The 22,596-nt window shown below is 41.8% G+C and overlaps 1 protein-coding gene and 1 non-coding gene across 2 annotated transcripts in view; both read right to left on the reverse strand.

Annotated features, from left to right (window-relative positions):
- The window catches only part of CAMK1D (calcium/calmodulin dependent protein kinase ID), a 184,396-nt gene that overhangs the window by 152,743 nt on the left and 9,057 nt on the right, over positions 1–22,596 (reverse strand). The window lies entirely within an intron of this gene.
- On the reverse strand, positions 970–1,163 carry LOC117054608. The gene has a single exon (XR_004427521.1). It is a non-coding gene; the product is annotated as a U2 spliceosomal RNA (small nuclear RNA).

A 22,596-nucleotide genomic window follows, 5' to 3' on the forward strand; every position in this document is an offset into this window, starting at 1 on the left:
GCATCAGCCCCTGTCCGTTGCCCCCGAGCCCCTCAGCCGGCCAATAGGGTTAGCTGGCGGGCGGAGCCTGGCTGCCTTTGAGCAGCTGCTGCTTCCTGTCCTGTTTTGATGGGATCAGACAAGAAGACGATGGGGCTCCATTGCGCGGAGCACATGGCTGCCCTCCTCTTTGCTGGCTGCCCTCCTCTTTGCTCCGCTCCGAGCCCGAGCCCGCTTGGAGTTTACATTGCTGCTCCGCCCACTTTTGCTTCTGGCTCCGCCCACCACTGACATGTGACTGTCGCCGGGATAGGTGAGACTGCTGATCCCTTATTTTCAAATCCGAAACTTGACAGCTATGGTCCCATTAGCGAAAGCACACCTCTAGTTAAGAACAGTTTCAGGTTAAGAATGGACCTCCAGAACGAATTAAGTTCATAACTAGAGGTACCTATTGGAGCTGTATCTTCTGGCAGCAGACAGAACCACGAAATAGGTGTAAAATACTCAAGCAAGAGTTTTATTTACAAACTTACAAACACAGAGCATGTGGGTGTTGTCTTTTGCAGGCAAATTCAAACTGCAACTTCTCTTCCTTTTGTACTCATCACCAGCTGTACCCAATCAGCCTAGAAACCCACACCCAGAACTCACAGAAACAGTTCTTAAAGTTACAATAATCTTTTCTGTTTCTTTGCAGAATGACTCCTAGCAGTACCACTGTACATGCTTCCTTCTAGGTCCAGACTTGTGGCAAGGATCCCACAACAGGGGGTGGTTTCACTAAAGTAACTCATGCCAGTGCAGTCCATTTTATGTGAAAGGTAACAAAACATACAAACTTCAGAGCATTCTTGACATTTGTAACAAACCTCTTCAGAAGTGAAACCTGAGATTCTTTCTTGGTCTGTGCCAGGCATCCCCAAACTTCGGCCCTCCAGATGTTTTGGACTACAATCCCCATCATCCCTGACCACTGGTCCTGTTAGCTAGGGATCATGGGAGTTGTAGGCCAAAACATCCATTTTCTTACAATAAGCATCCTAGCAGCTGACAATAAATATAGAATCAATTATTTATCCAAACCATCTTCATTCAGCCCACCCCATATCCTTAAAAATGCTAATTAAACTGATAAGAACAGATACTACACTTGATCTTAGCCAAAAGGCCGAGAACGCTAATTAAGGGAATAGCATCAATTCTTGTTTTGTGATTAAATTAATTTATACGAACACCATCTCCACAAAAGCTGCCACTGGGTGACACTCCCACCATTAGTGGGTGGGTGTGGCTTTTTGCCCTTCACAGCAGCAGCATTTTGAGGAGTAACTGGGGCTAATGTATGAGAAAAATCACCAGTGCACAGTGGTGATTTTAAACATTAGCTTAAGAGTGGATTCTTGAATCCTTGCTGAAGTTGGTTTAATAGGCAACTTATTCCATATTCTTCCCCACTTTATGAGGTCAACAGCATAACCCAAATGCCTTTCCAACATTTTTGTAATCCTGTTAGATTGCCTGTATCTAAATTACATTGCTGAAAATACAGCATCCACAATACTTTTGAAAAAAGATATGGTTTAGAATTCAACAGTACTTTGCATTTTTTATTTATTTATTTTATAAATAATAATTTTCAGAAGTTGCTCATGCAACTCTAACATAGGAATGCTAACGTTTGCCTTACTAGAAAAAGGGGACCTGAACAGAAATACATTCTATTTGTTTTTGGGCTGATGCTATACGTATTACAATATAGAAGATAGCTCTTCAAAATGACTAGACTAATGTGGCACCAACCATCTTCCACCTCTAACATTTCCCTTGCAAAATAAGAGATTTGCAGTGTTTGTGATGGAGGAAGTATTGAGGGCCTCATGAGCACACTGGCCCCAGCCCCATATATCATCAGGCATGCACCCAGATGGAGAGGCTGCACAATTTCTCTTCTGTATGCAATTTGTGCTACACTGGAGAAGTGCTTAGTCAAGGAACTCAGGGCTTCAGATGCAAGATCCTTCCTTTTTTTTTTTTAAATAAAACTTTATTTTATTTCAACATATTACAGAATATTTTTTTTTAAAAAAAAGAGGAGCACATTGCAGGAAAAGGAAAAAAAAACATAAAGGTAACCACTTTACATATCCAATCAAGTTGCAAACTGCTTATCAAAACGTATTAGACTATTACAAAGTATCATCTTCTTCCCGCTTAGCTTCTTTCCCCTTCCCTCTTATCTCTACATTCCCTCCCCCCCTCTCCCCCCCATCTTGACTTCTCAGCTTACCCATCACTGCCTGATTGTTCTTCTTTCCTCTATCCGCATGATCTTTCCTTTATTCATAGTCTATTAATCTCGGTTGTTTGGGTCTTTGCTAGTCTGTCAGGAGGCTGGCCTTCCCTACCTGTAAGCTAAAATAATCCTTTAATGGTTTCCAGTTTTCCTCTCTTTCTGAATTACTTGTTCCTTTTAACTCTTCATATTTTTGCGCCAGATTGTAATATGTTAACATTTTAAGTTGCCAATCCTCCTTTTCTGGTATAATTTGTGTTTTCCAATTCATTGCTATTAATAGTCTCGCTGAGACCGTGGCATACAAGACTATCTTTCTATCTTTTGGCTGAAATTCATTACCCACCATTCCTAGTAAAAAGGTCTCCATACTCTTCTTAAAGGGATATCTGATTATTTTTTTCATCTCTATGTACACCTTCTCCCAGAATACTTTGATCTCCTTGCAAAACCACCACATATGTGGGTAAGTCCCTACCTCCTTCTTGCATCTCCAGCATTGGTTGGATACGTTTTTGTACATTTTAGCTAACTTGACAGGTGTCAAGTGCCATCTATATTGCATTTTTAGAAGATTCTCTTTGATATCGTAATTTGGTGTCAGTTTACTATCCCTTTTCCATAGGTTTTCCCATTTCTCCAACCTGATTGGCTTTCCCACGTCCTGCCCCCATCGTATCATCGTTTCTTTAATTTGTTCATCCTCTGTTTCCCATTTTAATAATATATGATATAAATTTTTTATATAATCCTTTTCCTTATCTAATAATATTTCTTCTAATTTCGATTTCCCTTTCTCAAAACCAATTTTTTTATCTTCCTGAAATCTCTGGTTTAACTGAAAGTATTGAAGCCAACTGGTTAAAAAAGTTTTGATTAAGTTATAATCTTTTAGTTTCAGTTCGCCGTTTACTTCCTCCAAGATATCTTTATAAGTGGGCCAGTTGATTTCCATATTTCTCCTGCAAGATCCTTCCTTTAGGCTCTGGAGCAAGTGAGTGGCAGAACCCATTTACCTTCTCTTTCTCCCTTCCCTCCTCATATGTTGCTTCTCTGTTTTGTTTTGTTTTCATTTGTACTGCTGCTGCTTTTATAGCGCCAAAAAACAGCTGAAATGACCCTTCTTGTAACTTAGAACAAATGTTCCATTGTATTTGAAACAAAGGTGTGTGTGTATGTGTGTTGTTTGCACATGGAAAAGATCCCCATTAAGTTTATTTATCATCCTGCAGAGCCTTTGTGAAATATTCAAATGAGTGTTGAAAAGAAAAAGAGTAAGCAAAAGTCAAATTCAGAAGAGAGAGGGAGTGACTAATTGGGGGGGGGCCACAATCAAGTTCAGCATCTTTTCTTCTTAATTAAAAATATAAAATTAAATTATTTAAAGCATCAATACCAATGAATGGGATCTGACTGTGCAATATGTGCATGACAACAGATGGAAAACCCTGAGCCTGTGCAGAAAAAAAGCTTGGACTATATAATCCAATGACTAAACCTACTAGTGATATATGGAAGTGAGAGCTGGACCATCAAGAAGGCTGATCGCCGAAGAATTGATGCTTTTGAATTATTGTGCTGGAGGAGACTCTTGAGAGTCCCATGGACTGCAAGAAGACCAAACCTATCCATTCTGAAGGAAATCAGCCATGAGTACTCACTGGAAGGACAGATCCTGAAGTTGAGGCTCCAGTACTTTGGCCACCTCATGAGAAGAGAAGACTCCCTGGAAAAGACCCTGATGTTGGGAAAGATTGAGGGCACAAGGAGAAGGGGATGACAGAGGACGAGATGGTTGGACAGTGTTCTCGAAGCAACCAACATGAGTCTGACCAAACTGCGGGAGGCAGTGGAAGACAGGAGTGCCTGGCGTGCTCTGGTCCATGGGGTCACAAAGAGTCGGACACGACTGAACGACTGAACAACAACAACAACTAGCCAATCAGTTTAGGAATCTGAACAGTGGAGAAGCTTATTTTATGGGGGGGGGTTGGACAAGATGAGACCATTTTGTACCTGGATTTCCGATAGCAGAGTCCAAAAAATTAAGTAACCTTGCGCTGCTGAATAGCACAATTTGCTCTAGAATGGTTGCCTGGCTTGTGAAACAGCAGTTTCCTGAAAGCCAAATATAATACAAGGCTGGAGAAGAAGAAGCCTGTGACGCGCATGAAGCTGATGACATTTGTTTCTTGTTTCATTGAAGGAAGTTTTATGGGCAAAAATAAAAAGAGGATTTTTATTCCTAATAATGGCAAAGGGGAGGTTATCTTCCTGTGCTGGGAGAAAGATATCATTTCTTCGAGAGGCAGTGGCGGAGGAAGCCGCTCAGGAGCCTAGGGCAAGCTGCCCATGGGGGTGGGGTGCACCGTGCGGCCTCCAAGGAGTCTGCCTGCCTCCTCCCACTCAGCCGCCCTACAGCAGGTGGGGGGAGGCAGTGGGCAGACCATGTGGGCCGCGTGGAGCCTGCGGACGCTCAGGCCGCCGTGTCTCTCCCAGGAGAGATGGGTGGCTCATGCGCACTGCAGGCCCCTTAGTGAGTGCTGCCTGGCATTTTGTCACACACACACACACACACACACACACACTGTGCTGACACCCAGGGCGGCCCACACCTACCACACACACACTCCTTCCTCCGCCCCTGTTGAGAGGGCAATTGCCATTTTCATCACTATGGCAAAAGCCATCTAATAACTGATTAATCTTATTTAATTGTTTTTAAAAAAAACCAAAATGAGCATAAAAAGGTGGAGCCGTGTTTGTTGGTGTTTGTTTCTTTTTAAAGAACATATGAAGACTTCTGAGCTGAACAAGTACAGCAGTTGTATGCAGGGACACCGAGAAGTGGGTACAAGGGGTATTAATGTACCAGGCCCACAGCAAGCAGGGACCCCAGACGATGAGTTTTCTGGTCTGTTCTTTTTAAGGAAGTCTCTAGCCCTCACAGAAAGAAGTTATAAAGTAAAATGTACAGGCACTATTCCAAGCGATTTCTATGAGATGAGACAGCCTGGCAGCTCGTATCTGGCCGTGCTTTTAGCCAATGAGTGACGTTGGAGATGTGTAAGTGGTTTGGACACCAGGCAATAGAAATCCTTGGGTGCTAAAGAGCTGCTGCTGCTTCTCCCACTCCTTAAATGCACTTTTCTTGCTTTTGTTTCATTTTCTAGTTTTTGGAATCTTCATAGTTTACCCCCCACCTTTTTCCAACTAACCAAAATGCATTTTTTCATGTGGTAGGTTCATCTTAGTTCAATTACTCCCTGGAAGTTATTTTTTACAAATACAGTAAGTGCAGGTGAATATTAAAGAATTCTCCTCCCACCCTCTAAAAATGGTATATCCAAAATTGAAAACTTTGCAAAGAGGCTTAGACCATGCACTCATTAAGAAGTCAACTCAAAAGTAGTTTCCTTTGGGTTTAATGAGACTTACACCCAGACAAGTCTATACAAGATTGTAGCCTTGGCTTTGGTTTAGGGTTGGCAAGGAGGGCAAGCAAGGTTCTTATACTTTTAACAGCTGTGTGATAGGCAGATATTCAACAGGTTAAAGCTTTCAAAGTATGAGATACAATTATGAGAAATGCTTCAGCTGTTCACATTCTGTCTGTTGGTCATTTTAATACATTCACATATTTTGGGCCCTTCACTACACCTACAAAAGAGGACACATGTTTGCATATAACACAAAGCATATGCAATTTTTATGCAAATTAGTGTCCTCTTTTGCAAGTCGATTGGAGTGCTAAAATCATGTACAGTGAACTGGGCGTAGAAAATCCTGTTTGCATGCTTGATACTATAGCTAGCTTCTGGTAAAACTAGCTATACAAGAAGAAGAAGTGTTTGGATTTGATATCCCGCTTTATCACTACCTGAAGGAGTCTCAAAGCAGCTAACATTCTCCTTTCCCTTCCTCCCCCACAACAAACACTCTGTGAGGTGAGTGGGGCTGAGAGACTTCAGAGAAGTGTGACTAGCCCAAGGTCATCCAGCAGCTGCATGTGGAGGAGTGGAGATGCGAACCCGGTTCCCCAGATTACGAGTCTACTGCTCTTAACCACTACACCAAACTGGCACAAACACACTTCAAAATAAACAACACAGAAAGTATTAAGTTGTGTGAGAGGCACCAGTTTCACTAACATAGCCTAATTCCAAACAACATTCACAAGATCAAATGACATGCTAGCAGGGGCCAAAAGATCCTGCTTCCCGCCCCGGACAGGACATGGCATGTTGGGGAAATGTAACATCGCCTCAACAGACAGCCCCATGGGCAGATATCTAAACTCCTATAAAGAAGAGGTAAAATAGGTAACAACATCTGAAGAATAAGTTATCATCTGTGAAAGCTCTCAAAGATCTGGTCCTACCCCTGCTGCCAGTTAATAGCCCCACTGAATAAATGTTTTAACATGCAAGCCAGACTTCTTTTGCCCCACAAATTTAATGATGAGTATTATGAAAGGTTTACTTTGCTTAGCCTGTAGCAAGCTTTCTGCTTTTATAGCCAAATAATCCTTTGGAAGGCAAGTAAGATGCAACTTCTTGAACGTTTCTTTATGCTGAGGTCTTAGGTCAAACTAACTTTTCCGTTTAGACACAGGCTGGAATTCTAAACACACTTCCCCACCGAATAGAGGTGGACTCACTTCTGCATAAAAATATGTAGGGTTGGTTGTAATGGTGTTATTTAAAAAAAATAATAATCATCAGGGTAAATATTTCTTCATGGAATCTGGTCTAACTGATGTGCGCAGTGTCTGAAGCTTTTAAAAATATTTGTAAGTGATCACCCTTAGAAGAATGCATTGCTTATGCCAGCTGAAATACACACAGAGAAAAACAGCACTTACTACTACATTCACTGGAAATTGAGAGGTCATTTTAAATTCCTAGCGATATTTGAAAATCTGGCAAGAGACATAGAAGAGTAAGGAAAACAAAACTAGCCCCAAGCAAGAGAATGTTTTTAAATTTATTCTAGGTTATGCTACTGAGAATTTCCAGCCCTGTTCTACTATCCTAACAGCAACCCTGAAAGGAAAATCGCCAAAGGAAACGTAATTCTAACACACCATGGATGATGTCCCTAGGCTGAATTCAATTAGGCAAATCAAGTTGCTAAACTGGTGGTCCCACTTCCAAGACAATTAGCAATTACAACTATAGAGACTCCAGTGACCCTCAAAGTCAGATCCACTGAATTCAGCAATACGTACTTCTAAGTACGGTAAGTGCACAACACTGCAACTTTATTAGGATTATGGATCCTCTCTCTCTCCCAGACCCTATCCCAAAATACACCTGTATTAAAATATGTGAGTAACCAAGTTTCAATGGCTTTTCCCTACAGCATGAAGTTGCTATAATGAGATTATGGCTGGGTGAATCTGATCACAAGTTTCCTGCTTGAGTTTTTCTTATGTAATCTGAGGATAACAGTGGGTTCATTCTCAAAGGGCATAAACCCTGCAGGTCCTTGGGTCTACTAAATGCTATTACTGTAGGACTTGCAGTGTTAAGTAATGCATATTTTCCCCTATTTCCTGTGGAGTTTTCTTGGAGTCTCGAGTGCCTTTTGGCAAAAGACCATTACTTAAATTCCAGTCTCACTTTATCAATGGACAGAAAATTTCCAGAGAGTGCAGAACACTGACTCAGAACAAAATGCTAAGAATTATTTTTGCACAGATGAGTTTCATAACCCTGGGGCGCCTCCACATCCCTGCCACCCTGTTGATAGCATGGTGCTTTATATTTGTGTTAGTACTCAAGGGAGCATCACCCTACAGCAGTTGTTTTAAAAACTTCCTACTGTTATGGAACTCTTCCCATATCAACCTGTCTTTCATGAAATCCCTGCACCTGCTAAGACTTCCGTTCAGCTCATGTGGGTGTTAATGTGCACCCCAAAACACACCTCTATACATTCCTGGATAGGCAGCTTTCAGAGGAAGCTTTTCTACCTTACTGATCTTCTCAGCTAGGAACTCTTGGTGAGCTCCAGGGGTATTCCAGAGTTGCCCAGGCCAGTTTACAAACCACTGTGCTAAAGAAAAAAATATTCAGGCTGTGTTCAAATGCCCATTTCTATTTGTGTTTCCAGTGCTGAGTTTTTAAACTGTGTTCACACAACTGATGTAATCCAAAATGTATATGTAATGCTGTACTTTGTTGTAAGATGTGACAGATGTTGTAAGATGTACTTTGTTGTAAGATGTTCCGCCTCTCATTTCAGTTTGAAACTTGCATTTCTGTTGTTTGCTGCATTTGGGGCTTGACCTACCATGTCTCTATGCAGCACAGAAATTTACAATAAAAACGGAAACCCAAAAAGAAAGAAAAGAAACAGATAATTACATCAAAGTTGGGGACTCAAGTTGGCTGTGGTCCTACCCTGCAGTCGTACTCAAAGCCAATGTACATGTTCAGCAAAAGCACGTGGTACAGCTTTTCTTGGACTGTACAACTTCAGAGTGCAACTTTAAAACCATGTGAGTGAATCACTCCATATAAAAAATCTAGGACATCAGGACATACCTCTGGCATACTAGCTTTCCACAGGCAGGGAAGTTTTGGCATTAAAAGCATTTAGTCATACAATTACCCTACTTATATTTAAACATATCCATAGCGTGCCTTGTATCATATAGATCTCAGGGCAGGGTACAGAAATCTTTATAAAAACAATGAAATGCATTGGTATTCTGAAGTGGCATAGTGGCCACGGAAGGATTGTTCTAGGAGTCCTTACTGAATGCGTGGATAGATGCTCGGCGTCATGGCTTATCCAACCTTGATTACCTGATCCTGCAGAATACAAAGGCGTTTTGAGTAGTTATTGTGCATTGCCAGAGAAGGCTCAAAGTCATTCTCTTTTTCTTGCGAGTTCATAAGAAATCAAAGGACAATCTGTCAGCCCAGCACCGTGCTTCAAAGAGGAAAGAGATAAACCACTTTTACCTTCCAAGCAGATAAGTATGCATAATGAAACTGTTTAGACTTGGAGATTTTTTTTCCTTGATGGATGATGAATGCTCTAATGTGGCAAGCTCACAGGCAGATATTAATCGCAGAGCTGTAATGCCAAAGGGGAAAAAGAATTAACTCTGCAATTCCAACTGAAAATGTTGACTTCCTCCAATGGTTGTTGTTGTTGTTCAGTCATGTCCGTCTCTTCGTGACCCCATGGACCAGAGCATGCCAGGCACGCCTTTCTTTCACTGCCTCCCGCAGTTTGGCCAAACTTAGGCTAGTCGCTTCGAGAACACTGTCCAACCATCTCATCCTCTGTCGTCCCCTTCTCCTTGTGCCCTCCATCTTTCCCAACATCAGGGTCTTTTCTAGGGAGTCTTCTCTTCTCATGAGGTGGCCAAAATACTGGAGCCTCAACTTCAGGATCTGTCCTTCCAGGGAGCACTCAGGGCTGATTTCTTTAAGGATAGATAACCTCCAATGGTAATACACATTAAAAAATACTTTCTCTCTACAGCAGAGTTTGAAGTCTAGAAATAATATGACTCCTGCAGGTATATGAGGGAGCACAATCCCATTAATTCTGCATCTCATGGACTTCCCATGGTGCAATCATTATCTCATGATCTGCATAATCTTTTATCTAACTTACAGATATTTAGATAATAGCAAACTGAAGGGTTAACTATATGTTACATGGTCATTTACACTATTATATTTATATCCTGCCCCTCTTCCATCACGGAAATCAAGACAAGGAAGGTACGCAGGGTTCCAAATTGGTCTCTCAACCAGGGATTAACAAAACCCAGACCTGTTTAGACTCAGCAAACATGCTGCATCCTGCACCTTCAGGAAATGTCCTGGAGCCTTATGCATGGCCCCAGAACCATTTTTAAGAGTGAAGCAGCTTCAGTAAGTTTAGAGCTGAGGAGCAGCCAGAGGAAAAGGATGTGCTTTACCATTTCCGCATTGTAGAATCATTGAATTGTAGATGGAAGAGAACCTCCTGCAGTGCAGGAATCTCAACTAGATCATACATGACAGATGGCTATCCAACCTCTGCTTAAAAACTTCCAAGGAAGGAGAGTCCGCCACCTGCATGTCAATGCTCCCATGAATTTCATTTCATTTATTTCAATGAAGCTATGTAGCATATGGGGAAAGCGTCAAAGAAAAATGAACTATTTTCCAATTTATAAATGCTTCCTTGCGAAGCATTTATAAATTGGAAAATAGTGAGAAACTCTTAGTCACCCACAAGTATCCAGCATCTTCTAAATTCTTGCACTTACTGTCTGTAACTTCCTTCCTTGAAGAAATTCCTTTCCTTTCCACTTCCACTGACAGCACCTACACTGCTCAAAATCTCTCATCCTAATGCCAGAGAAGCCACAAAGCTTTCCTAGCAAATAAAGACCATAATTTTGCCAATGTAGTCAGGAGGTATGTTTATGCAAGTTAAGAAAAATAATGCTACCTCCATTCCTATTGTGATATGAAATATTACACACCATTCCCCAGACCTTTCCTATCTGCTAAAGCCAACACCACAAATTTCATTGACTTCCAAACTAGGCCGATGCTGAGTGTTTCTGAAGTCATACTCTAAACCACAGCAACACATATATTTGCACTTGTGACTGATAATGATGGGAAACTAAACTCTCCATTTATTTTCACAAGCCAGGCATAGACTTGATAACTGCCATGAAACCAGAAGAAAATGCTGACTGGGCGCTAGAGAGGCTGGCTAACAAACGGGGTGAACTGAGGACATAAAGCTCAACTTGACATGACAGTATCTTTTCTCTGCAGCACTAACAAAAGATGGTGAAGAAGAAGAAGAAGAAGGCAGCTTTACTCAGGGCTTTATGAAACATTCTGCATACATTTTCTTTGCTTGGTGTTCTGGGATATTTCATCCTCTTTTTGCATGATGAAAGACTGTTTTGCCACTGAAGAAGCTTTGGGTTAAAATCTCCAAAATGATATTCTGAAGGCTGATGAGGAGAATCCCATGAATCATAAAAGGAGAAAAAGACAGTTCCAGAATCATTCATCTCCAGCATCCCTTGAACAAAGTTCCACATTACAAATTCAATGTGCAACAGCCTTCCAAGTCTAAGTTCTAAAGCAGGCTTCCTCACCTCCAAGCTGGGAAAGAACTGCTGCAATCTGACAAGCTGAGAGACAGGCACAAAATGAGATGAGGAATAAAAATAGACAGGTACTCTCTGACTTGACAAGCAAGAGCAGGAGTGCGTTTTCCAATAAATATAGAACACTTGTTTGGTTTCTTAAAAATAAAAAAGTTCAAAGTGCCTTGTATGCTTTGATTTTCAGGTGGCCACCATCTGGAAATCCTTGTTTTCTAATAACAGCTCCCCAAACGACCCATTTGTGAGAAACCTCCCATATTTCTGTTGTCTCCCACTACTGTTAAGATTTTGATTGTAAGCTCTTTGGGGCAGGGAGCTGACTTCTTTAAGGCAAAGGAGTGCTTCAGTTACTCTGTAAAGCACTCCATACATTGATGCTGCTACATTAATAATAACCTTCAAACTCTGCTGTCCCCTTCTCCTTGTGCCCTCCATCTTTCCCAGCATCAGGGTCTCTTCCAGAGAGTCTTCTCTTCTCGTGAGGTGGCCAAAGTATTGGAGCCTCAACTTCAGGATCTGTCCTTCCAGTGAGCACTCAGGGCTGATTTCCTTAAGAATGGATAGGTTTGATCTTCTTGCAGTTCATGGGACTCTCAAGAGTCTCCTCCAGCACCATAATTCAAAACCATCCATTCTTCGGCGATCAGGCTTCTTTATGGTCCATCTCTCACTTCCATACATCACTACTGGGAAAACCATAGCTTTAACTATGCGGAACTTTGTCGCCTCTACCATGAAGTAACTAGAAGGCCTTAGGCAACCTAGTCTCTCTCTGTCTCTCAACCTCAGCACCCAACCCATTTGTCATACAGGATGGGGTGTCAATCACCTGCCTTACAGGATTTTTGTCTTTTCAACATTAAATGATGTCTGTGTAACACCCTAAAGTGTTACATGAATGCCAACTATTATTATCTTCCCATACAACTATAGGGGAGTGTTCTGGGTGTGTTCTAGGGCACACTCAGTCATCCATGCAGGATATGTGCTGCCTAGAACACTCCCCAGAACTTTGTGGAATATAAAGGGGATTCTGGGAGGAAAATATGTTATAGAAAAGGCAGAAAACTGATACATCGGGGGTGAAATGGAAACCATGGGTATTGAAGAAATAAATCACCCAGCTTTCATTCAGGACCAAACTGCATTATCCTTTGGCTAGGGACAGATAAATGACAAAAGGGTTAGTAATGAGAGCATTATTCTCTGTTATAAGACTTATATGAGCAATATTACTGAAAGCAAATGATTCAACTGTGATTGCCAGTGATTAAAAGTGTCAGGTTTTTATTAAAGTGACACTCAGTGGAAATGAAATAGAGTATTTATATTATCTGCTCTGCAAATTAGTTTTTGATTTTGTCATGGTTCCCTTGTCAAATGAGAGAATGAGTTGAGTAATTGCTTAAGACACGATGATAGAGATGTGTCAGATTTAACAGTTGCCACGCACTTCTTTGTTCTCAGCTATGTATGTGGGGGGCCCAAGGGCTCAATAAATGTCCTGCCTTTGCACCCAAACTGGGAATTGCAATAATTAAAGCAGATGTTTGTCAACCATCTGTAAGATCCCAAAATATGGACAATTGGCTCCCTAAAAACATGCAAGTTCATTGGTTGTTTTCTCCGCACCTGATGCCTGGCAGTTGAAAGTTTGAACTGACTCTGCCTGCCACCCAACCTCCAAGTGGTGCGAAGATGCCAGGAGTTCCAGAGCTCACCCAAGGGTCCATGTTGCCTTTTGGGAACTGCAGTGTCTTTATGATACATTGTTTATTTACACATTAAATAGTCTATAAAAATGGTACACAGGTAGATAAACACGGGAAGAGGAAAGCTGTACACAAAAATGGGGAGGGAGTACATATGTGGTATTATATCTGTAATGATCAAGTCAATCATTTAATGCAGGCACCCCCAAACTCGGCCCTCCAGATGTTTTGGGACTACCATTCGCATCATCCCTGACCACTGGTCCTGTTAGCTAGGGAAGATGGGATTTGTAGTCCCAAAACATCTGGATGGCCGAGTTTGGGGTGCCTGATTTATTGCTAATTTTTTGACAGAATTACAAGCCTGGTAGATGAAGGGAACGCTGTGGATGTAGCCTATCTTGATTTCAGCAAGGCCTTTGACAAGGTGCCCCATGATATTCTTGTAAAGAAGCTGGTAAAATGTGGGCTAGACAATGCTACCATTCAGTGGATTTGTAACTGGCTGACTGACCGAACCCAAAGGGTGCTCATCAATGGCTCCTCTTCATCCTGGAGAGAAGTGACTAGTGAGGTGCCACAGGGTTCTGTCTTGGGCCCAATCTTATTCAACATCTTTATCAATGACTTGGATGATGGGCTTGAGGGCATCCTGATCAAGTTTGCAGATGACACCAAATTGGGAGGCGTGGCTAATACCCCAGAGGACAGGATCACACTTCAAAATGACCTTAACAGATTAGAGAACTGGGCCAAAGCAAACAAGATGAATTTTAACAGGGAGAAATGTAAAGTACTACACTTGGGCAAAAAAAAAAAAAAATGAAAGGCACAAATACAGGATGGGTGACACCTGGCTTGAGAGCAGTACATGTGAAAAGGATCTAGGAGTCTTGGTAGACCACAAACTTGACATGAGTCAACAGTGTGATGCAGCAGCTAAAAAAGCCAATGCAATTCTGGGCTGCATCAATAGGAGTATAGCATCTAGGTCAAGGGAAGTAATAGTACCACTGTATTCCGCTCTGGTCAGACCTCACCTGGAATACTGTGTCCAGTTCTGGGCACCACAGTTCAAGAAGGATACTGACAAGCTGGAACGTGTCCAGAGGAGGGCAACCAAAATGGTCAAGGGCCTGGAAACGATGCCTTATGAGGAACGGCTTAGGGAGCTGGGTATGTTTAACCTGGAGAAGAGAAGGTTAAGGGGTGATATGATAGCCATGTTCAAATATATAAAAGGATGTCATACAGAGGAGGGAGAAAGGTTGTTTTCTGCTGCTCCAGAGAAGCGGACACGGGGCAATGGATTCAAACTACAAGAAAGAAGATTCCACCTAAACATTAGGAAGAACTTCCTGACAGTAAGAGCTGTTCGACAGTGGAATTTGCTGCCAAGGAGTGTGGTGGAGTCTCCTTCTTTGGAGGTCTTTAAGCAGAGGCTTGACAGCCATCTGTCAGGAATGCTTTGATGGTGTTTCCTGCTTGGCAGGGGGTTGGACTGGATGGCCCTTGTGGTCTCTTCCAACTCTAGGATTCTATGCTACAGACATCAAGGAAACAATGTGCATTTGTAGATCAGACCATAGAAATACCAAAGGAGAAGATGACTGTCTTTCACATTTCATTTTATGGGCATCCTGCTTTAGATATAAGCAAACTTTATTCTGGATATTTGGTGCCTCGGGAGACGCGACGAAAAGGGAGCCCGTCTTTCTCCCTTTGGTGGATAGAAAGTAACGGTTCTGATGGTATTGCTGCTACAGTGATGGATACAATGTTTAGACTTTTGACAAGTGAGAATAATCAGATCCCCTTTGGGGGAGAAACTTGGTGGAATATCTCTTTTTGAAATGGATGGACTGTAATCTTTTCGCCCTGACTCCAGGGAAAATGGCTGCGGAGATTTGAGTGTGAGATGGAAAAGTACTGTGATTAAGATGGAAAAACACTGAAATTTGATACCCTATGCCCACTTCTACCATGTTAAGTTTCGTTTTCAAGCTGGTTTTAGACTCTGAACTGACTCATGAACAAAGGATTATTTTGTTGAAGCTAGAACTGCTAAACCAAAAATTAATTTTGTTGAATCATGATATTGCAGAAAGGTTATATCCCACAGGAGAGACTGTTCAGAACATTGCTAAAACGGAAGGAAACCTTGGCAGAGAGCTGAAGGGGATTATTGAAGAACAAAACATGATGTCATTGCAACTCTGAGAAGATGAAAAGTCCTGTTGGGGTGGCAGACCCGGATGAGAAGATTTTTTATATCCAATTTCTGGTGTGAGTGTCCAGGAATGATGGGGAAAAGACTCATATATCTACAATTAGAAGAGGAATGGAATTTCGAACCGGAGATGCTGGAAGGTGATGATCTGTGCCCCCTGATGCTCCCTGCAAGGACTGCTGTAGACTACGTCTGGAACTGTGGACTTATAAGAAAAGAGGACATTTTGGAAGTTCGTATTGGTGTAAGATGGAGGATCGTGTGGGGGGAGACCCCGAAATGGCGAAAGAAAATGGATAGAAAAGGGATAGGGTGAAATGTATTAAGGATAAATTTAGGTTGGTTTATTATGGTACCCTGAAGCCGGAGTGTTAAGATTTTAAGTTTTTGAATTAGAGAAGAGATATTTGAATTTTTCTTTATTAGCAGTAACCTAAGGGTAAGAATATGTTTGATATGATTTGACATAAGAAGTAATATGTTGTGTTATGATGCTGTATTATTAATTATCATGAAGTTAGAATTGGACTAGATTTCGATTTAAGTTAATTGAGTGATAGATTATTGAGAATTAAAAATTAGATTTTAAGAAGGATGTTTAGTTTAGTTTTGATTTTTAAATGATTTAATTTCAGAGATGAGAAGTTACTAAAGTAAAATGGAATTGGAACCGAAGGAGAGAAAACGGGGGAAGTCATCTAACAATGATTCGAACAAGAAAAGGTTTTTTTTATGTAAACAAGAAAAAGAATTGTTGGTGTATTTGTGTTTGTTTTATTGTGGTTTGAATGTTGGGGGTGGGTTTGGATCTGTGTTGTTATTTGTGTTATGTTGTTCTTTGTTTTGAAAAAACCAATAAATTCTTTAAAAAAAATAGATATAAGCAAACTTTGTTTTGGAAATAAAACTTAGTGTCACACTTTTTGTGTTGTAAAAGCACAGGAGGTGACAGTATAAAGGAGAAATGTTCATGCATAATATGTGAGTAGTAAATGAAGTGCACTGGAATTGCTTTTGCCTCCCTCCCTCTCACAAAGCATTAGCAGAATTCTGTCATTTCGACAGAATATAGGAAAGCAGTACTGCAGGCAGATGCTTCGGAGAGCCAATCCTTGGAAGAAGCAAAAACAAGAGGGAAAGCCAGGCTGCTGCAAGCTTGGAACTGGAAGATTAATAATCTCCAGCTATTTTATGATGAACACAGGCATGGTCAGCTTCACTGACAATTAGGGAAACTGCCACATTACTTAAGTTATCCAGCAGGATATAACTATTTACCAAGCATCTCTTCATGGCCATTCAGGAAAACCTGCATTGTTTCGTTACAGGAGACAACACTGTGGACAACACTGAGCTAGATAAACCAGTGGATCCGACTCATTAAAAGGCAGCTCCCTATGTCCCTACGTCTGAGTCGCAAGACAAAAGGAACTGCCCAGTTAGATAGGCAATGTGGTGCTCTCCAGATGTTGTGGACTATAATTCCCATCACCCCTGACCATTGGCTATGCTGGTGAGCAGCTGCAGTTCACAACATCTGAACAGCATCATGCTGGCTATTGCAGGGCTAGTCTATATTGCAGCTGGTGAAAGTCAGAAGTATTTCTGATTTTATGTTAACGACATGTAGAAATCCAGCAAAGAGCTCCACTGATTCCACAGAATGAACTGAAGGGGGGGGGAGAGAATAGTACTCAAAATTCATTAAGATGGCAATCTTAAACTTATCTACAAGAGGGTAAGCTCAACTGAACACAGAACTGAGCAAAAATATATATGGGATTGCGCTGATAGCCCCAATAGCAGCAAGTGGGATTATGTGAAGTGCATAAAACTCTGTGTTATACTCTGTGTCATTGAATAGAGAGCATTAGATACATGGCAATGGTATGTAAGATCCACTTTGTCCTTCTAAACAGTCTATCTACTATTCCTGCTCTCTTCCAAGTTCCTATCATTTGTGTTTATATGTTGGAGCCTTTGTATAGCTTTCAGCAAGAGCACGGCTGTTCAGTACAGTTTATGATGACATAAATATGGGGGCTAGTTAATTAAAATTAATGGCCAGCGCTTCAAAATTACAGTTGCGCGGCATGGTATTTTTTCATCTTGAAGAGCCTTGGCGTATCTTTACACAGCTCCATTAAAACGCAATCTCCTCCATACAGCACACTAGACACTGTATAGGATGAGAATAACTTGCAGATATTTGAGGCTTTGATGACATAATGAGGAAAAGGAAAGAGTCCTACAATCACATCTTTTGATGTGATTGAGCATGGAACCCTTCTGGACCAGCTCTTCAAGATGGGTAGCAGGGGCACTGCTTTGCAGTGGCTTCATTACTACCAGCAGGTTGTATCCAGAGAACAGTCCTGGGAAATTGTGTTTCAGTCGCATGGTCCTTGCATTATGGTGTGTCGCAGGGCATGAACTTGTCTTGAATGCTGTTTAAAATCTAATATCGAGCACTTCCGGTTTGGCTTGCCATGGCAGATGCTGTTGATTACATCTGAGCCGTTTCGCAGGGGATATTTTGAGGATGAGATGGGAGTAATCATCCTCCCAACCCCCCAACACACACCCCCGGGCTGGTAGGAATGAGGGGGCAGGGGGCACTGGGTGGAAAACACCGTGCCTCTCTTTGGCAACTCTCCAAAGTCGCCACCATGAGCAAACAAACTCCTATTTTTTAAGATGGTAATTCAGACTTAATTAACAGGCATGCTCTGAATAAGGGGAAATAAACTACTCCGCGAACTGATTCAGCCACAGAGGAGCTAAAGGATTCGAGTGGAAGAGAGACTTGGACCTGGTATGTCGGAACGGAAAGGGGGTGGGGAGCATCCTTTGTTTCTTTTTCATATACTGCGCATTTGCTACTTTACTTGGCAAATCCCCCTGGAAAGTCTGAATACTGATTATGTACGCAAGTGAGACTGTACTCTACTGTAATATTGATATAATTTTGATCTAATTATTAACTGTGTGGGAAAGATTTACGAATTTGCAATTAATTCTGATGGACTGTTAAGAGCGGAAGATGGGAATTGAGGCTTGTAGCCAAAGTACAGGCTTATCTGTTCTGGTATGAGATGAAACGAAGAGGTTTGGACATATGATAATGATGATGATGATGATGATAATGATAATGATAATGATAATGATAATGATAATGATAATAATAATAATAATTTATTTGTACCACGCCCATCTGGCTGAGTTTCCCCAGCCACTCTGTGTGGCTCCCAATAAAGTGTTAAAAACAATACAGCATTAAATATTAAAAACTTCCCTAAACAGGGCTGCCTTCAGATGTTTTCTAAAAGTCAGGTAATTGTTTATTTCCTTGACATCTGATGGAAGTGCGTTCCACAGGGCGTGCGGCACCACCGAGAAGACCCTCTGTCTGGTTCCCTGTAACCTCACTTCCCGCAATGAGGGAACCGCCAGAAGGCCCTCGGCGCTGGATCTCAGTGTCTGGGCTGAACGATGGGGGTGGAGACACTCCTTCAGGTATACAGGACTGAGGCCATTTAGGGCTTTAAAAGTCAGCACCAACACTTTGAATTGTGCTCAGAAATGTACTGGGAGCCAGTGTTATACAGTGTTATAAATGTACACAGGACCAGTGTTATATGGTCTCAGCGGCCTCTCTCAGTTATCAATCTAGCTGCCGCATTCTGGATTAATTGCAGTTTCTGGGTCACCTTCAAAGATAGCCCCACGTAGAGCGCATTGCAGTAGTCCAAGCAGGAGATAACTAGAGCATGTACCACTCTGGCGAGACAGTCTGCGGGCAGGTAGGGTCTCAGCCTGTGTATGCCTCGAACAATTGGAAGAAAGCCAGATTTCCTCCATTTGGGGACGTATCGTATTGGATAACTACTGGCATGAAGAAGTGAAAGTGAAAGACACGGAAGAAAATAAACACCCACAAAGAAACATACTGTTTTGATACAACTCGCTTGCCGGACAAACTCAGAGGCTCAGAGGCTGTGAAAACGAATGAAGGATTAACATCAGATTGATTTATGGGAACCACCTGGACTAATTAAGAAAGCAGCGCAAATGTGAGATGATGGCAATCCTCTGACCTCAGAGCATGGGAAGTCAAACAAAGATTTATGATTTGGCTTAATATTTGGACTGTTTGATTATTTTATAATTTGCAGTGTCTTTAATGTGGCCTTTATTGGATTGTTAAATTTGAAAACTTAATAAATATTATTTTTTAAAAATAAAATAAAATCTGTATTGAGCTGTTGGGAGCTGTCATGATGAGTTTTGGAGCAAAGTGTCATGCTGATGACACACAGCTCTGTTTCTCCATAACATCTGGGTCAGGAGAAGGCTGTGCAAGACCTGGACTATTGCCTGGGCACAGTGGTAGACTGGATGATGGCCAATAAACTGTGCTTGAACCTTGGGAAGATGGAGGCACTGGTGGTAGTTGGTTCCCATGTCTGGAGGACTGGCCAGTTGCTTATTCTGGATGGGGTTGTACTCCCTCTGAAGGAACGGGTGAAACATTTGGGGGGGTGCTCCTAGATCCATCCATCTTTGTCACTACAGGCTCAAATAGCCTCAGTGACTAGGAGTGTCTTTGACCAGCTATGGCTGGTACACCAACAATGCCCATTCTTGGACAGGGGTAGCCTGGCCATGGTGATTCAGGCTGTGGTAACCTCAAGTCTATTACTGCAATATGTGGGGCTCCCATTGCACATGGTCCAGAAGCTTCTGCTGGTGCAAAACGCTGCAGTTAAGACTGCAGGCTGGGAGAAGCTAATGCCAGCACATAACATGGTGCTTAAATGCTTGAACTGGCTGGTCGTATGCTGCACGCCAGGTTCAAGGCTCTTGTATTAATTTAGAAGGCCCTTAACAACTTGGGTCCAAGATATCTATATCCCTGCTCAATTACTGAGGTTTTCAGAGAAATCACTGTTAGTGGCCAGACACACAGCTGGTATCCAAGTGTGTTCAATCCTTTGCTAAGAGGAGACAGGTCCCCTCCCTGTTGAACTGCTGGTACTTGATGAAGACTTCATTTAAAAATCACAGCACATGGTTTTCTTATTTTATGTCTAAATTTAACTGATGCTGTGCTATATCTCTTTGGTAGCCTTCCTGTATCCCTATTACACTCTGCTCAGAAATGGCATTATTAAGTGGTATGAAAATTCTTAAAATAAATAAATAGATGTGAATAGCAAGCTCAGCCACCTGTGTGAACCTCTCTATATCTGAGAGCTCCCTGGTATACCACAGCGGGAAGAGAAGCAGCAGCCTCAAACTCTTGAAAGGAATGGGAATTGAGGGTGCTTAGGCCCACCCCCGCTACAATGTGATGTGAGAAAGGCCTGCCTGAAGAGCTCTCAGTGAGGAAGTCCATGGTTCAACTCCTGCTGCCACCCAAACTCACTGTGTGACTCAGTCTTAGCTTTCCTCCCCACCTGCCTAACCTACAGGGCTGCTGCGTAGGTTACAAACTTCTCATGCAAAGTGCTTTGAACTTTTAAAGCTTTATATAAATACTAAGTGTATTGCAGGGAGGGCTTTACACGTTTTGTCCAGTTCCACACCCAAACCTTAGTTGCCCCAAATACATGTTGCTGAGCTTTTACACCATCCACTCCTTATTCCTGCCGACCGACTGCTTTTAATGAGGGGACGGACATTGTGCTGTTTTTATTGTTATTGTTTGTATATGGATATAGCTTTAATTCTGTTTCATTGGTTTTAATGATTCCCCCCCCCCATGTTTTTAGCTGTTTTTGTTTTTATCTGTAACCCACCTTGAGTCCCTGTCAGGGGAAAAGGGGGAGTGTAAATATATACATAACATCAACAAGTCAGTTTACTTGAGTTTTAGAATACTCGCTTCTTAGCACCAAGACCTCATAAAACAATACACAGAGAGAAACTGAACCTCACCAAAATTATCCTAAGGAAAGGCAATAGCAAAAATAAGATTTTAAAGGGCTTCTTGAATGCCAGAACTGAATGAACAGAGAGTTCCACAATTGCGGGACCACCACCAAGGAGGTCCTCTTTCATGCGCTCACCAACCTAACCAATTTCACTGGCAGGCACACAAGTAGGACCTATAATAATAATAATAATAATAATAATAATAATAATAATTTATTATTTGTACCCCGCCCATCTGGCTGAGTTTCCCCAGCCACTCTGGGCGGCTCCCAATCGAGTGTTAAAACAATACAGCATTAATGCAGATCTCAGATTACAAACTGGAACATTCACAGGTGCAGTAGCAGATGCAGCTGGCACAAAAGTAGCATCTGACCTCGAGTGGCATCCTGGCTGCTGCATTTTGCCCTAGTTGGCATTTCCAAACCATCTTCAAAGGCAGCCCCACATGAAGTGCATTGCAATAGTCAAGTATGGAGGTGACCAGAGCATGAGTGACCAAGGTGATGTCCTGCCATTCCTACAGCTAAGGAACCAGACTGAGAGGGTAGAATTTACTGTGGCCAGTGCTCCCACTGGTGCCTCTCTAGCACTGGAGACTCCCTTTACAGCAAATGGGACACTGCCATACCATCCACCACTTGCCCTCATCTAGAGGGTGACACTGCCTGTAAGCTTCCTACTCATTCGTTTTAGTGTTGTCCTTGCCAGCAGGAACGGAACAAAATTAGAATAAATATTGATGAATCAAAAAAAGTCTTCACAATTCTTTGAAAACCCTTTAAAGGGGGAGGGGGGAAGAAATCAGGCCTCCCAAGATAGGGAATGCCATACTCCAGGTGCCACAAATGAGAAGGCCCTGCATCATGTCCTAGCCAGCTGGACTCCGATGGTGGTGGGAAACAGAGCAAATCCACATGGATTTGAAAGTATTTTGTGGAAAGAACATTTAACATTTTGGTTCACCTCATACTTTGGACTAATTTTGTAAAGCTTTTGAATGATGGGTGTTGATTTTGTCTCAACTACTGAAATGTTGAATTATTTATGTACAAATTTGAGATATTTCAGTGGCTTTTGTTCTTTGTCTTATTGGCTATACTGAGCAACAATAGTCTTACTCAAAAAGAAATAGAAAAAGAAACCTTCAGAGGTGGCATTTTAATAGCAATAATGAACTGGTCATGTAATGGAAAATTCATGCAGCCCTTCTCTATCCTCTGTTACTGTATTTACTTCAGCTTAACATAATTTGGTCTGTTTACATAAAAGCTTGATATCTTAACTTGCTTTG

Source organism: Lacerta agilis, chromosome 10, assembly GCF_009819535.1.
Source record: "Lacerta agilis isolate rLacAgi1 chromosome 10, rLacAgi1.pri, whole genome shotgun sequence".
Taxonomy (NCBI): domain Eukaryota; kingdom Metazoa; phylum Chordata; class Lepidosauria; order Squamata; family Lacertidae; genus Lacerta; species Lacerta agilis.